The sequence below is a fragment of the Lolium perenne genome, chromosome 3, assembly GCF_019359855.2.
Source record: "Lolium perenne isolate Kyuss_39 chromosome 3, Kyuss_2.0, whole genome shotgun sequence".
Lineage (NCBI taxonomy): Eukaryota > Viridiplantae > Streptophyta > Magnoliopsida > Poales > Poaceae > Lolium > Lolium perenne.
In genome coordinates, this window is record NC_067246.2 from 70421669 (window position 1) to 70430436 (window position 8768).

Below are 8768 nucleotides of genomic sequence, written 5' to 3' on the forward strand. Positions count from 1 at the left end.
ACCAGCCAGTTCTTGTCGTCCGGGCTTGAGGAGCAGGGTCATGCGAGCAATGGCAATTTCAGTGAGTTTGAGTTTCATGTGTGGGAACCGCCTTTGGAGATTCAGGCGGCAAACAAAATGGGCGCTGAATGGAGGGCCGGAAGGGCGCTGTCGGGGTCGAAGGAGGCGGCCGGCGGCGGGAGCAACGAAGACAACAGTTTGTTCACCTCTCACATGGTGGAGTCGGTGGCGGCGGTTGAGGATCCGCAGCCCCAAGGCATGGTGAATCTGGGAAACAAGAGGGGTGCCGAATGGATGGGTGTGGCGCCGCCAGCCAGGGCTCGTGGGTCCAAGAGGCAGCGCACGACGTCAGGCTCGATCGGAACCAGCGGCGGGAGCAACGACGAAGCAATGGGGAGCGAGGCCTTGTTTGAGTTGGCGGCGTTGGCGGGTGTTTGGAGGAGGGAGACCGTGTGGTGGGACGAGGTGAACAGGCCGGGGTACCCTGACGTGGATTTCAAGCGCCACTTCCACATGTCGCGCTCCACCTTCGACAAGCTCTGCAAGATGCTGGATCGCTCCGTGCGCAAGGAGGACACCGCGGCCCGTGACGCCATCCCCGTTCCCCAGCGCGTGGCGCTCTGCGTCTACCGCTTCGCCACGGGTGAGAGCTTCTCCGGGCTCAGAACGCGCTTCGGGATCGGCAGCACCTCCACCATCCACAAGATCATGCACGACGTCACCGACGCCATGAACGCCATGGGCGAGCCCAAGTACCTGTCCGCCCTGTGGCCTTGCAGCGCCGACGCCATGGACGCCGCCGCAGCTAAGTTCCAGGCCCTGACGGTGACGGGGGGCCTCCCTGGCGTAATCGGCGCCGTCTACACCACCCACGTTCCCATCAAAGCGCCAAAGCCAAGTGACGACCACGCCTCATTATACCACTGCAGCCGACGCCTCACGGAGCGGCGCAACGGCAACATCTACTTCAGCGTCGCCCTCCATGCCGCTGTGGACGCCGACGGCGCCTTCACCGGCCTCTACCTCGGCCGCGGCATCATGTCCGACGAGGAGATCTTTTCCGTGTCACCGATGAACACAGAGCACGCGGAAGATATGATCTCCCAGGGCAAGCGTCTTGTCGGAGGCGCGGGGTACCCGCTCACGGACTGCACGCTGGTGCCTTACACCCATAGCAACCTCACGCCGGCGCAGACCAACTACAACGAGAAGCTGGCGCTGGCCCGCGGCGTGGCCCTCGACGCGTTCCGGAGGCTCAAGGCGCGCTGGGCCGTCATGCAGAAGCGCAGCGAAGTGAAGCTGGAAGACTTCAAATCACAGATGAGAGCATGCTGCGTGCTCCACAACTTCTGCGAGCACAGCGGCGATGGGCTCGGCGACGAGCTGAAAGGGTTCCAGATGGAAGACGATGAGATGGTCCTCGATAACGCCGTGCGCTCCGCCGCCGCCGCGGAGGTGCGCGACGCAATCGCCCACAAACTCATCCACGGCTCCACCATGGCAGCTAACTAAGCAGATGCAAGCAGTTTGAGCGATTTGATGGCTTCATCAGCGGAGCAAAAGGAATAAGCTGCAGGGAGTTGAGCAGCAAGATTACATTGGGTTGTTTTGTTGGATTGGCGAGAATAGCGAGCAATTTGTCATGTGAGTTACGAGAGAATTCTAGCGTCACATTATTTGCATTAGCTCTGTTACAGAATTTCAGAACAATTTGTACTTTTTTCAGATCTAGATCTGGATTGATCTTCGTAATCTTGTAATTTCATCAACAATTTCGTTAAACATTATACTATTTCGTTTTGCCAACCAGTTATCAGATCTCATCTCTCGTTTCTTTACATTTTTTTTTGCCTTCAAATAATTAAGCAATCCTAAGTTCCTAACACATTCTAAAGCACAACCCTCTAGATTAATCTTGCTTTTATATATCTTGTAAGCTGCATATAATCGTGTTTGCCCTTAATGTTATTCGTTTGTTACTCGCCATAGGATTTGAATGTTTTTGAAACGATGGGCAAGAAAGGAAGGAAACACACTTAGACAGATGAATATTGTTCGATACGGCCATGCAGTGCATGGCGGCCTATAAATAGCATTCAATCTGTCAACACCTACGTACCCCTTAATTCATTAAATATAAAATATAGCTCATTACCATTTATCCCTTCACAAGCAACTGGCATAAACTCTGATTATTGAACATATGCATGGTACACTGGTAGAAAAGGGGGGTTTAATCCCGGTTGGTAACGGGTTTTAGTCCCGGTTTCGCAACCGGGGCTAATTATGCGACTAAAGCTCCCCCTTTAGTCGCGGTTGCTTACAAACCGCGACTAAATGTCCATCCACGTGGGGTGCAGACGCTCGTCGGGGCGAAAGAAAAATAAACACTTGCAGTACTGCTCTAGGCGGTATGAAGTACAACTGTGATACTGCCATGGTTATTCCCCAGCATCTAGTTTCCATTCCTTTTGTTTCCCTCTCTTTCAACTCAGCATGAGTCCCAACGCAAAGATGATATCTTGTGGATACAACATATGCAAGGTCTCAAGTAAAGATTGAAGTGATCCCTAAGGCATTTGTACTCACGAGAATATTTGGACTCATTGGTACAAAAACAAGTATACTGAAGTTGGAAATCTTGGTCAGTTTTCACGAATAAATATACAAACCAAAGTCGGTTTTCGAAATGTAAACCGAAGTCGGTTGTGTGATCAGAACCGACCTCATTCTTGTAACCTTTGACTCATTTGCGCATGAGCAACCGAGATTAAGGATGAACGGCCCGCTACATAAACGCCTCCTCTGCTAAAACCCTTAGAGTTCCATCCAATACCACTTGGTCACCACTGATAAGGGGTGGCCTGATCTTCTCAGTAAACAACGGTGGTAATGATGATCACGGGGTGATTGCAGCGGAGGTAACTTTATGAAGTGGATGCTAACTTGTATGACGCAATGAGATCTCTCGATTGGTCCCTGTCGCCAATGCAACAGCTCTCAACCCTGCAAGATATTCGCAACTCCACACACTTGCGCACGTAGCCGCCGACCACAAAGCGGTAAGTTGCAACCTTCTAATTCCCAATAGAACAGCAGATTACACGAGACTTTCAGATCTACACAATATCAAGCAATATGGTGTAGGGAATTCAATAGTTTTGCAGAGCAAACAACTAAGAACTAGGGTTTATCTTAAACGTGGTCTAAAGCAACTTTGGGGGCGTCCTGGGCACTTATATAGGCGTCCGGGACGACCCCATGTAAAAAAAGTACGAAAATAACCGACCCGGAATAGATCTGGTCGAGACAGACTCGGACACGGCCGGTCTGGGGGCCGGTCGACCGGGCCTGGGACCGGGTTGGCCGGTTCAAACCGGGCCAGGGACCGGGTGCTGACCGGGCGGGTGAATTGTCGCGCAGTAACCCTCCCGGTTGGCATCAGCTGATCGTCCGGTTGGCGCCGGGCCGGATCCGGCGTGCCGCCTGGTCGGACCGGACCAGGGATCGGGCGCGCCGGCGTGACGGCCGGTCTGACCGGATGCTGGACCGGCTTGGACTGTGACGTCTCCTCTCGCGCATGCCTCCCGCTCCTCCCTCGCGCGTCCATGGGGTATCTTCATGTCCAGCTCCATGTCCAGCTTCACGTCCATCTTCACGTCCAGCTGCTCCTCTCCTCCTCGTGTGATGCTTGTCTCCTCTTCATACCTGATGATACATAAGTAACAGGACTTAGGCAGTATAAAGTTCTCATCAATCAAAGTATCAGTTAGGAACAAGTTCACATGTTGTTTAAGTAGCTTCGCACGAGCCCTTGTAATAGGTCCAATCCGAACTTCATTGGACTTAAGCTTCACAACAGGTTCATCTTCATTTGGTAATGATGGAGGTAGTAGTGAGGTAGGGATGCAGAAAAGTAAACTTAGGCCTTCACTTGATTCTTGTAGCACTTCACTTTTTTTGGATTTTTCTTTTTGTATAAGACGCAGCTATGTAGCTCTTTTTCGCTTCTTTTCTATTTTCTCTTTTTTTCTTGATTTTTTTTTACACAACTCCTTGATAACACGGCAACAGAAATTGCAAAGCACCGATAACCTAACGAGCAGCCTGTCGAGCGGTAAAAGTAGTCTCTTCTGGGAAAGTGCCTAGTCACTTGTATCGAAAGGTTGTGTCTATGGTTGGGAACAAGCACACTTTACGCTATGTGGACTCGGAATAACAAAAAACTGACACTAGATGATAGTGGAGACTCAAACCCTAACAATACTAGATGCAAGAAAAAGATACGCAAAAACAACTACGAAAAGCAACTAAAACTTGAAATTAGTGCAATCTAAGGTTATGGCAAACCCTAACCCTAATGTTTTTTGGCTTTTTCTGGATAGGAAACACTCACAACTCAACTATGGGGTGGATTGTGGATGGCTTACCGAGGAAACCCGAGAATCTGATACCAAGATGATAAGGGGTGGCTCGATCTTCTCAGTAAGCAGCGGTGGTAATGATGATCACGGGGTGATTGCAGCGGAGGTAACTTGATGAAGTGGATGATAACTTGTATGACGCAACGAGATCTCTCGATTGGTCCCTGTCGCCAATGCAACAGCTCTCAACTGAAGCGATTCAACCCGGTAAGGATTGGATCTCTGTGCATACGGTGCTAGTCCCATGGATCATTCGCTAGCACACACAGTTCGATGAATAAACAGAATAGCAAATGCGTCACTTATTACAACGTATGATCCATAATATATTTATTACAACTTGCATAGCTCATGGCTAGCTCAAATAATAGAGTTCAAAGCGGAAAACAAATAAATTCAAAGAGCTCCATCACGCCACAGGCGAACATGTCGGGTGGAAGCTCGCGACCTAAAATCGATACCTTACTCGTCCTCGGAGTAACCTGCAACTGCCACGCAGGGTCAATACATTTGGAATTGTATTGGCAAATGTCACTATTTGGTGGATATATATAATGGCGCCTAACAACTACGTGCTCATTTGGTAGGTGGAGTTTAGGCTCTTTTGCAGAAAGCAATAGTTTCCCTATCCTTTATAAATTATTTTATTTAGAAACATCGTCTAAAAACATATTAGCACAACCCATGCTGCAGCAAGACAGTCGGCTTCATATGCTCCTAAACATCTATGGACATGCTAGCATAGACCCATGTAGACACAAGCCAGCCTAGCTTTGCATGCTCCTAAACCCATTGTTTCCCATCAAGTTTTATTAGGAAATTGGAATGCTGAGATCTTCCAAACAGTAACATGCCTAGTTGCTCATAGTTGTCCGTAACCGGGGACACGGCTAAGTACTTAGTTTGACACTCTCGAGAGGATTGTACACTTTACCCACATGACCTAGTCAGCCCCTTTTACCATGATGCTCAATTTGCTCAAATGGTCGGGAAAAGACTAAGTCGAGACCGTTTTCAGAAGTAGGACCCCAAGCCATCTGGACGGACCCATGCCAACCTACACAGCTACATCCGCTAGTCACGTCAGGTCGGGTTCCTACAACTTACTTAGTCAAGCCAGAGCCCATATGACATGCGGCTGTACACAGAAGCTACTAAACAGAAACCTGTCAAATCTCTTTATTTCTGGGTGGCCATCCACAAGTGTGATACACACGACCGTCATAGACATGACTCCGTTGTAACCACTCAACATAAACCAAGCAAACCACTTCCACCCAGATGATTCATTCTCTTAGGTTGTTTTATTACATAAAATCATACTTTCACAATACCACATATCACATCATGAGATCCCAACCACGCATCTACAATAGCAATGCTAAGCATACTACAGTACGGTGGCGACAAAAGAATCAAGTGTTGAACATGTGGTTGTTCTAATAGGTGTTCATAGCATAGCAATATATATATATTTTTAAAACAATCCTACACATGGATAGCTACTGAAAATAACTACAAAGTGCATAGAAAAATAGTAGGACAGAACGGTGTGTGACACTTGCCTTCGTTGTTGTTCAGACAATCACCGCAGTCGCACTCGTTACACTCCGGACAATCTACAGACAAACGAACAACGTACCATGAACACGGCGTGTACATGGATATGCAAAAACATGAAAACATGAATGCAATATGTATCTTAATCGAGACCACACCACTTAGTTGTTCTCTAGTTGTCTACTACATGCATGATGCCATGAGTTCCGTTTTATAGCCTTGTTAACACAGTTGCGTATTACTATCGTCGCATAACATAGACTAAACCGACATGAAGTAAAGCACCAACTATAACGTAGTAACAAAACATAGATCTTAGTACTACTGGATGACGGGTTTCATTTGATAGCCTTAGTAAAACTAATCTCGCGTAAATAATTTTATAGAAATTATTTTATAGCCGAAGAACGATGTTGCGGATCATAAAAATACCGCGAAAATAAAGTGTGCAAAAACCGACATGCAAAATGTCTAAAATAAACTACGCATTTTACTGATTCCAACGATATATAATTTGTCGAAAACCGACGTGTAGAACTTATGTTATAGATTTTACAATACAGGGTAAAAATCTAGTGGCGTTCGAAAAGTTGTCCGAACAAGTTGCTCGGATTGAAAAACGTACTACACGAAAGTTGTAGAGAATCTAATTACAAACCTAACGCAAGAACCAGTATTTCAAACGGAACTCTATATCTATAGCTACGAAATTTCAAAGATTGTAATGAGCTAGCTCAAACTACGATTCAGATTTGATTCAGGGATTACCGTGGCGGCGCGAAAGAGGATTGCGAGGCTGCGGGCCTTCGCGTGCAGCGGCGGCAGAGAGAGGGAGATCGCGCGGCGCGTCTGGGGTGTGCGTTTGGGGGCTGCCTGGGACGATATCTATAGGGAGCTGTGGCTCCCTAGGGTTTGGGGGCGGCCGCGTGGGCCTTGGGCCGGCGGCGCGCGGGAGCTGGGCTGTTTGGATGCGTGGCCGACACGGCCGCGTGCGCTCGCGCGTACGCGCACAGGAGCGGGAGATGGCTGGTTTGCCACCAGCTTGGCCAAGTCGTTCCTTTTTTTTTTTCTTCCTAATTTCTTTTTCTTTGGTTTTATTTTCTAGTTTTAGCTTCAGATCTTTAATTGTTTATATAGAGTTCATAACATTCGTAAAAATTATCAGTATACTGCTGGACACCGTGGAACAATGTTCCAGTCCAGCGAGCACTTCGACGCATATAGTTTATGTGTTTGAACTAATAAACTATTAGCAAAACTTGGTATAGAAATTGATTTTATGCATGAAAAGAATTAAAACTCTTTTAAAACTGAACTTTGGTATAATGCAATGATGCAATGCATGAATTTGAAAATGTATGGATTTTGGGATGTTACATCAACCCTGCAAGATATTCACAACTCCACACACTTGCGCACGTAGCCGCCGACCACGAAGCGGTAAGTTGCAACCTTCTAATTCCCAATGGAACAGTATATTACACGAGACTTTCAGATCTACACAATATCAAGCAATATGGTGTAGGGAATTCAATAGTTTTGCAGAGCAAATAACTAAAAACTAGGGTTTATCTTAAACGTGGTCTAAAGCAACTTTGGGGGCGTCCTGGGCACTTATATAGGTGCCCGGGACGACCTCAGGTCGAAAAGTACGAAAATAACCGACTCAGAATAGATCTGGTCGAGACAAACTCGGACACGGCCGGTCTAGGGGCCGGTCGACCGGGCCTGGGACCGGGCTGGCCGGTTCAAACCGAACCGAGGGCCAGGGTCTTTGACCGGGCGGAGTGAATTGTCATGTGATAACCCTCCGGTTGGCATCAGCTGATCGTCCGGTTGGCGCCGGGCCGGATCCGGCGTGCCGCCCGGTCGGACCGGGCAAGGGACCGGGCGCGCCGGCGTGACGGCCGGTCTGACCGGATGCTGGACCGGCCTGGACTGTGACGTCTCCTCTCGCGCATGTCTCCCGCTCCTCCCTCGCGCGTCGATGGGGTATCTTCATGTCTAGCTCCATGTCCAGCTTCACGTCCATCTTCACGTCCAGCTGCTCCTCTCCTCCCCGTGCGATGCTTGTCTCCTCTTCATACCTGATGATACATAAGTAACATGACTTAGGCAGTATACAGTTCTCATCAATCAAAGTATCGGTTAGGAACAAGTTCACCTGTTGTTTAAGTAGCTTCGCACGAGCCCTTGTAATAGGTCCAATCCGAACTTCATTGGACTTGAGCTAGGCGGCAGGTTCATCTTCATTAGATACTTGAGCTTCAAGATGTAAGCTTTGTCCACATCTCATGAGACGACTTTCGCTTTATATATATCAAGAACCTACGAAAATATGGTCTCAAGGAGAATAAAAGCTCATTAGATACTTGAGCTTCAAGATGTAAGTTTTTCTCATCCTCTAAAGATAGATTTTGAGGATCCATCGGAGGAGAAAAACCTACATCTAGAAATTGCTCTGTATTTGGACACAAGGTCCGAAGGTTATAAAGCAAGCAATTTCTCCGCAAAGCATAATTTGTGCCATTAAGGATAATTGTGTCATTGTGCACTATATTACTAGCCGACATCTTTACTCTCAAGGCGGTGAAGCCTTTAAACAAGGAGAGACCTTGCTCTGATACCAATTGAAAGGACGAGATGTCGCCTAGAGGCGGGGTGAATAGGCGTTTAAAAACTCTTACGGATTTGGGTTGTAAGAATGTGGAATTAAACTATGTTTATTGTACAAGCACAAACCCTAAATATGCTAGGCTCACCTAAGTGTAACAATAACAACTA

At 47.7% G+C, this 8768-nt stretch overlaps 1 long non-coding RNA gene across 1 annotated transcript; it reads right to left on the reverse strand.

Annotated features, from left to right (window-relative positions):
- Positions 1–4693: 4693 nt before the first annotated feature.
- On the reverse strand, positions 4694–6834 carry LOC139837533 (uncharacterized). The gene is made up of 3 exons (XR_011754031.1): positions 6753–6834; positions 5990–6043; positions 4694–4906 (listed from the first exon to the last, which is right to left on the reverse strand). It is a non-coding gene; the product is annotated as an uncharacterized lncRNA (long non-coding RNA).
- Positions 6835–8768: the final 1934 nt, after the last annotated feature.